Source organism: Orycteropus afer, unplaced genomic scaffold (genome assembly GCF_000298275.1).
Source record: "Orycteropus afer afer isolate SDZICR_OR568_19922 unplaced genomic scaffold, OryAfe1.0 scaffold00152, whole genome shotgun sequence".
In the NCBI taxonomy this organism is placed as follows: domain Eukaryota; kingdom Metazoa; phylum Chordata; class Mammalia; order Tubulidentata; family Orycteropodidae; genus Orycteropus; species Orycteropus afer.
In genome coordinates, this window is record NW_006921739.1 from 4,007,643 (window position 1) to 4,014,571 (window position 6,929).

Genomic DNA, 6,929 nt, shown 5'->3' on the forward strand with positions numbered 1-6,929 from the left:
AGTACCCTGGAAAAACTCAGGAAAACCACTCAAGAATAAAATAACAAGATTAATACACAATCAGAACTCATACAAAAGCAGCCATTAGAAATCCAGAAAATGAATACCAAAATTACAGAATTGCACAATACAGTGGAAGCACAAAAGAATAGACTAAAACTGGCTGAAGAACACATTTCCCAAATAAAAGACAAATCCCTGGACACCAGCCTGTATGAAGAAATATCAGAACAGAGTTTTAAGAGAAATGAAGAGAACCTAAGAGTTATATGGGATGACATGAAAAGAAATAACATATGCCTCAGTGGAATTCCAGAACAAGAAGAGGTAAAAAAAACACTAAGAAAATTGTGGAAGACTTACTAACAGAAAACTTCCTCCATATCATGAAGGAAGAAAAGATACTTATCCAAGAAGCTCAAAGAATCCCACACAGGATAGATCCCAAGAGAAAAACACCAAGGGATATCATAATCAACTCTCCAAAACCAAAGACAAAGAAAGAATCTTGCAAGCTGCTCAGGACAAAAGAAGTACTACTTATAATAATCAAACAGTTAGGCTGAGCTCTGATTACTCAACAGAAACCACGCAGGCAAGAAGGCCATGGGATGGCATATATAAAACACTGAAGCAAAAGAAGTTCCAACCAAGAATTCTATATCCAGCCAAACTGTCCATCAAATATGAGGATGAAATCAAGACATTCTCAGACAAACAAAAAATAAGGGATTTTTTGAAAGCCAGACCAACCCTACAAGAAATGCTTAAGGAAGTCCTTCCAGTAGAGAACCCACAACAAAGAACAACAAAATCAGGACACATGACATCAATACTAAAACCAAATCAGAAATAGATGCTCAAAATAAGACCATAAAACATTTTACACTGAAAAGCAAGGAAGTTAATCTGCACAAGACAACAGCAACTAATCAAATAGAGGGAATAAAAGTTTTAGGTACAAAACTTCCAAATGGAGAGGAAAACAGGACAATGTCCTTTAGAACAGACTGTTCCAAAACTATATAGACAAGAATTCACTCCAAAGTAACCACAGAGAAAATTAATAATCCCCCTAAGCAAATCCCGAAAAAAGGAAAACATATGGGTATAATAAGCACAAAACCAAAAATAAAGAAGAAAAGAGAGGAAACACATGGCAATAAAATGAACTCAGCACAGAAAAGTATATAGAGCAAGGAAACTCCAACAACACGACAAAAAAACACAATAGAATGACAGCAATCAATTCATACCCATCACTAATTACACTCAATGTAAATGGACTAAATGAACCAATCAAGAGAAAGAGAGTGGCAGACTGGATAAGAAAAGAAGACCCATCAATATGCTGTCAACAAGAGACCCACCTTAAACACAAAGATAAAAATAACTTAAAAATTAAGAGATGGAAAACAATATACCAAACCAACAGTAACCAAAAAAGACAGGAATGGCAAGATTAATTTCTGATAAAATAGACTTTAAGGTGAAAAACCACATAAGAGACAAATAAGGTCACTATATGATGCTGATAGGGTCAACTGACCAAGAAGACATTATGATAATAAATATCTATGCACCCAATGACAGTGCTCAAAATTATATGAAACAAATATTAATTGAATTGAAAGGGAAAATAGAGAATTCTATAATACTAGTAGGAGACTTTAACACACCACTTTCAAGGATGGACAGATTAACCAGAAAAAAACTCAGCAAAGATGCAGAAAAACACAACAACACAATCAACCAACTCAACCTCATAGACATATACAGAGCACTCCACCCAACAAAACCACAATTCATATTCTTATCCAGTGCACATGGATCATTCTCCAGAATAGATCATATGTTAGACATAAAACAAGCCTTAATAAATTCAAAAACATTGAAATACTACAAAGCATCTTCTTGGACCACAATGCTATAAAATTAGAAATTATAATAGAAAGATCAAGGAAAAAAACATCAAACGTGGAAGTTGAGCAAAACACTGCTCAAAAACTACTGGGTAATAGAAGAAATAAAAAGTGAAATTTAAAAATTCCTAGAGACAAACAAGAATTAAGATACATCTTACCAAAACCTATGTGACACAGTGAAATCAGTACTCAGAGGTCAGTCTATAGCACTGAAATGAATGCAATCAAAAAAGAGGAAAGAAACAAAACCAACACTCTAATTCAACATCTCCAACAATTAGAAAAAAGAACAATAAAAGAATACTACAGTATCCAGAAGTAAGGAAATAATCAAGATCAGAGCAGAAATAAATGAAACAGAAAACAAAACAAAACAAAAAAATAGAGAAAATCAACAAAATATGAAGCTGGTTCTTCAAAAAGATTAACAAAACTGACAAACCATTGGCAAATCTAAGAAAAGAAAGAGAAGATGCAAATTACAAGAATAATAATAATAAAAAAGGTGTCATCACAACAGAACCAACTGAAATAAAAAGATCCTGACAGAATATTATGAAGAACTGTACTCCAACAGTTCAAGAATGTAGAAGAGACGGACAAGTTTTTAGAAACACAAGACCTACCTAAACTATCCCACTCAGAGATAGAATACTTGAACAGACCCATAACAAAGAAAGAAAGTGAACAGGCCATTAAAAATAATAATAAAAAAAAAAAACTTCCCACAAGAAAAAGTCCTGGCCCTGATGGCTTCCTGGAGAATTTTACCAAACATTCAGGGAAGAGTTGACACCTATACTACTCAAGCTATTCCAGAATATAGAAAAAGATGGAATACTCCCAAACTCATTTTATGAAGTTAACATTAATACCAAAACCAGGGAAAGACACCACTAAAAAGGAAAACTACTGACCAATATTCCTCATGAGCATAGATCAAAAAAAATTCAACAAAATCCCAGACAACAGAATACAACATATCAAAAAAATAATACATCCTGACCAAGTGGAATTCATACGTGGTATGCAAGGATGGTTCAACATCAGAAAAACAATCAATGTAATCCACCACATAAACAAAACAAAGGACCATACAATTGTATCAATCAATGCAGAAAAGGCATTTGATAAAACCCAATACTTGTTCCTGTTCAGAACTCTCAGCAAAATAGGGATAGAAGGGAAACTCCTCAACATAATAAAGTGCATATATGCAAAACCACCAGCCAACATTATTATTAATGGAGAAAGACTCAAAGCATTCCCCTTATGGACAGGAACCAGACAGGGACACCCTCTATCACCACTCCTATTTAACAATGTATTGGAAGTCCTAGCCAAGGCAATAAGGCAAGAAAGAGAAATAAAAGCATCCAAATTGGCAAAGAGGAAGTAAAGCTATCTCTATTTGTGGATGACATGATCCTATACATAGAAATCCCAAGAGATTCAGCAAAAAAATTACTGAAACTAAGAGAGAGGTTCAGCAAAGTGGCAGGATACAAGGTCAACATACAAAAGTCAGTTGGATTCCTGTACACCAACAAAGAGACCTCTGAAAAATAAATAAGGGAAACAATACCATTTACAATAGCTACTAAAAAGATAAAATATCTAGGAATAAGTCTTACCAGAGTCACAAAAGACCTATACAAAGAAAACTATAAAACACTACTACAGGAAACAAGGGACCTACATAAATGGAAGAACCGGCCTTGTACATGGATAGGTAGAATGACTATTGTGAAAATATCAACACTACCTAAAGCAATCTACCCATTTAATGAAATCCTGATCCAGATACCAACAACATTTTTTAAGGACGTGTGAAAACCAATTACTAGCTTCATATGGAAAGGAAAGAATCCTCAGATAAGCAGAGCACTACTGAAGAAGAAGAACAAAGTGGGAGGTCTCACACTCCTGGATCTCAAAACCTACTATACACCCACAGTAGTCAAAACAGCATGGTATTGGTACAATGATAGACAGATAAACCAATGGAACAGAATCAAAAACCCAGAAAGAGACCCATCCATCTGTGGACAACTGATCTTCAACAAAAGTCCAAAGTTCATTAAATGGGGAAGAGATAGCCTCTTTAACAAATAATGCTGGCAAAATTGGATATCTACTTGTAGAAAAATGAAACAAGACCCATACCTCACCCTATACACAAAAACGAACTAAAGTTGGATCAAAGACTTAAATGTAAAACCCAAAACTATAAAATTCATGAAAGATAAAATGGGGGAAAGTCTAGGAGCCCAAATTTACAGCATAGACTATCAAACATAACCCAGAATGCACAGGAAGTATAAGAGAAGCTAGATGACTGGGGCTCTTTAATAATTAAATTCTTAGGCGCATCAAAAAGCTTCTCCAAAAGGGTGAAAAGAGAACCTACAGATTGGGAGAAAATATTTGCCTATGACATATCTGACAAAGGACTTGTCTCCAAAAACTATAGAAAACTTCAACACCTCAACACCAAAAAGATAAACAATCCGATTCAAAAATGGGCAAGGGACATGAACAGACACTTAATTATAGATGATATGCTGGCGGCCAACAAACACATGAGGAATTGCTCAAGATCTTTAGTCATTAGAAAGATGCAAATCAAAACAATGATGAGCTATCATCTCACCCCAGCAATAACAGCAAAGTTCAACAGGACAGAAAATAACAACTGCTGGCGAGGTTGTGGAGAGATCAGAACTCTCATACACTGCTACTGGGACTGTAAAATGGTACAATCATTGTGGCAAACGGTATGGCATTTCCATAAAAAACTGAAAACAGAAATACCATTTGAACCATCAATTCCATGACTAGGAATATATCCTAAAGAGGTGAGAAGGACACAGACACACGCACAACTATGTTCATTACAGCACAATTCACTATAGCAAAGAGATGGAAACAACCTAGATGCCCATCAACAGGTGAATGGATAACCAAACTACAGTACATTCAAACAATGGAATACTATGCTACATTAAAGAACTACGAAGGATATGTGAATGCTACATTAAAGAACTACGAAGGATACGTGAATCATCTAACAATGTGGATGAGCCTGGAGGACATTATGCTGAGTGAAATAAGTCAATTGCAGAAGGACAAATACTGTATGAGCCCTTTACTGTAAAAAGACAAGGAAGGGTTTGCTTAAGGAAGGGAACTCACTTTGTAGGGAAGGGAGGGAAGAGGAGGGAATAATTTTGAGCTAGTTGGGGGCCACATGCTGAGGTGGGTAAGGGGATGGATGTTATGGAAAGAGTCTGTGACCAGCACGATAACACTGGGGAAAGGGAGGACACTGAATTGTGCACATAAGATATAGATGGCATATGCTAATACCAGTATATCCACAATAGTGCATTACCATTAAAACCAAACACCAGGCTACAGACAAACACATAAACATCTGAGAAGTTCAGATGGGCATCAGTGCACAGGATTATACTCTAGACCAAAGATAGATTCAGCTGAGGCTAATCTTGCACAGATACCAGTGATACAAAATATCCGCCATCCTTACAGAAACAACAGAAGACAGGCATAGAGCAATCCCTCACAGACAGCCAGACACCGTGGGAGAGAGATCCAACAGATCTACCAACTCAGGACCATAGTGTTGAGGGACACCAGACTCAACTGGCACCACAAAATACATAAAAGTCTTGTTCTACAACCTGAAAGCTTCTAAAAAGAAATGAAAACCTTGGGCTCAGGGTACTGCAAACCAAAAAAAAAAAAAAAAAAACCTCAGAAGGAAGGTTGGGCAACCTACTTCCATAGTGATACTGCCTCAGAAACCCAAGGAGAGGCACTATGAGTCAGATCAACTCAACAGCAGTAAGTGTACAGCAGGTATGATAAATAAGCAACAGGAGAAGCAGCAGCCAGGGAGAGTACAGTGCAGAGCTGGTGATCAGGAAGTAATGAGAAGGTCACACAGAAAGGACACTGGGCTAAATAAATGTCGGTGTCTCTGCTTCAGGTTTTGCTAGTACATCAATTACCTCCTGCAGACATCAACATTCTCATCTACAAAACCAACAGTTGAACTAAATGATCTCTAAGGTAATTTCTGACACTAAAATTCCATTATGTGGAAACCTCAACTCCTAAATCCTTACATCTGAAGGATTTTCTATATAGAAAATCCTGTAAGAGGGGAGTTCTGGCAAGATGGCAGACTAGGCAGAAGGACTGCACAGACCCTCTTCAACAAAGAAAAGGGAAACCAATTGACACAGACACAGAAGATAATCTTGGACCTCTGAGCCTTGAAGGGAAGGATACAGAAGTAGACTAAACCCCAACTAGCAGAAGAATTTCCGTGAAAATATCAAAAATGGAGACATACGGAGCTGCGGTCTGGCAGGGACCTGAAGGCCCTTGATGGCACAAATGGCTTGGACATTCCCGAGTGGTGGTAGGACCTAAAAATTAACCTAAAAATCACCCAGCTAGCCAGGGACTGCACGGACTGTGCACGGTGGCTGTGGAACAGAGAAAGTGACGAGAAAGGTGGGCTGAGTTGTGGACTTTTGCCAGTCTGGAAGTCACCGCCATCTTGTAGTTTTAAAAAGCAGCTTGACTGTTTTGGATATTTAAAGAGACAATGCTCTCGCAGATTCCTGTGGTGGTAGGACTTAAGAATTAATCTAAAAATCACCCTGCTAGCCAGGGACTGCACAGAGGACTGTGCACAGTGGCTAGGGAACAAACGGAGAAGGTGAAGAGAAAGGTGGGTTGAGCTATGGACTTTTGCCAGTCCGGAGGGCGCCACCATTTTGAAGGTTTAAAAAGTGGCTTGACTATGTTGGATATTTAAAGATACAGTGCTCTCACAGATTTCTGGGGCTTAAGAACATGTTCTGCTTTCCAGCAACCCCAAGGACACTCGGGGCCAGCAAGACTGAAAAGCAACGGGCCAACGATAAAAAACCACCAAGAAGAGCCTGAACCACCCTTGGCTGCTCTTCA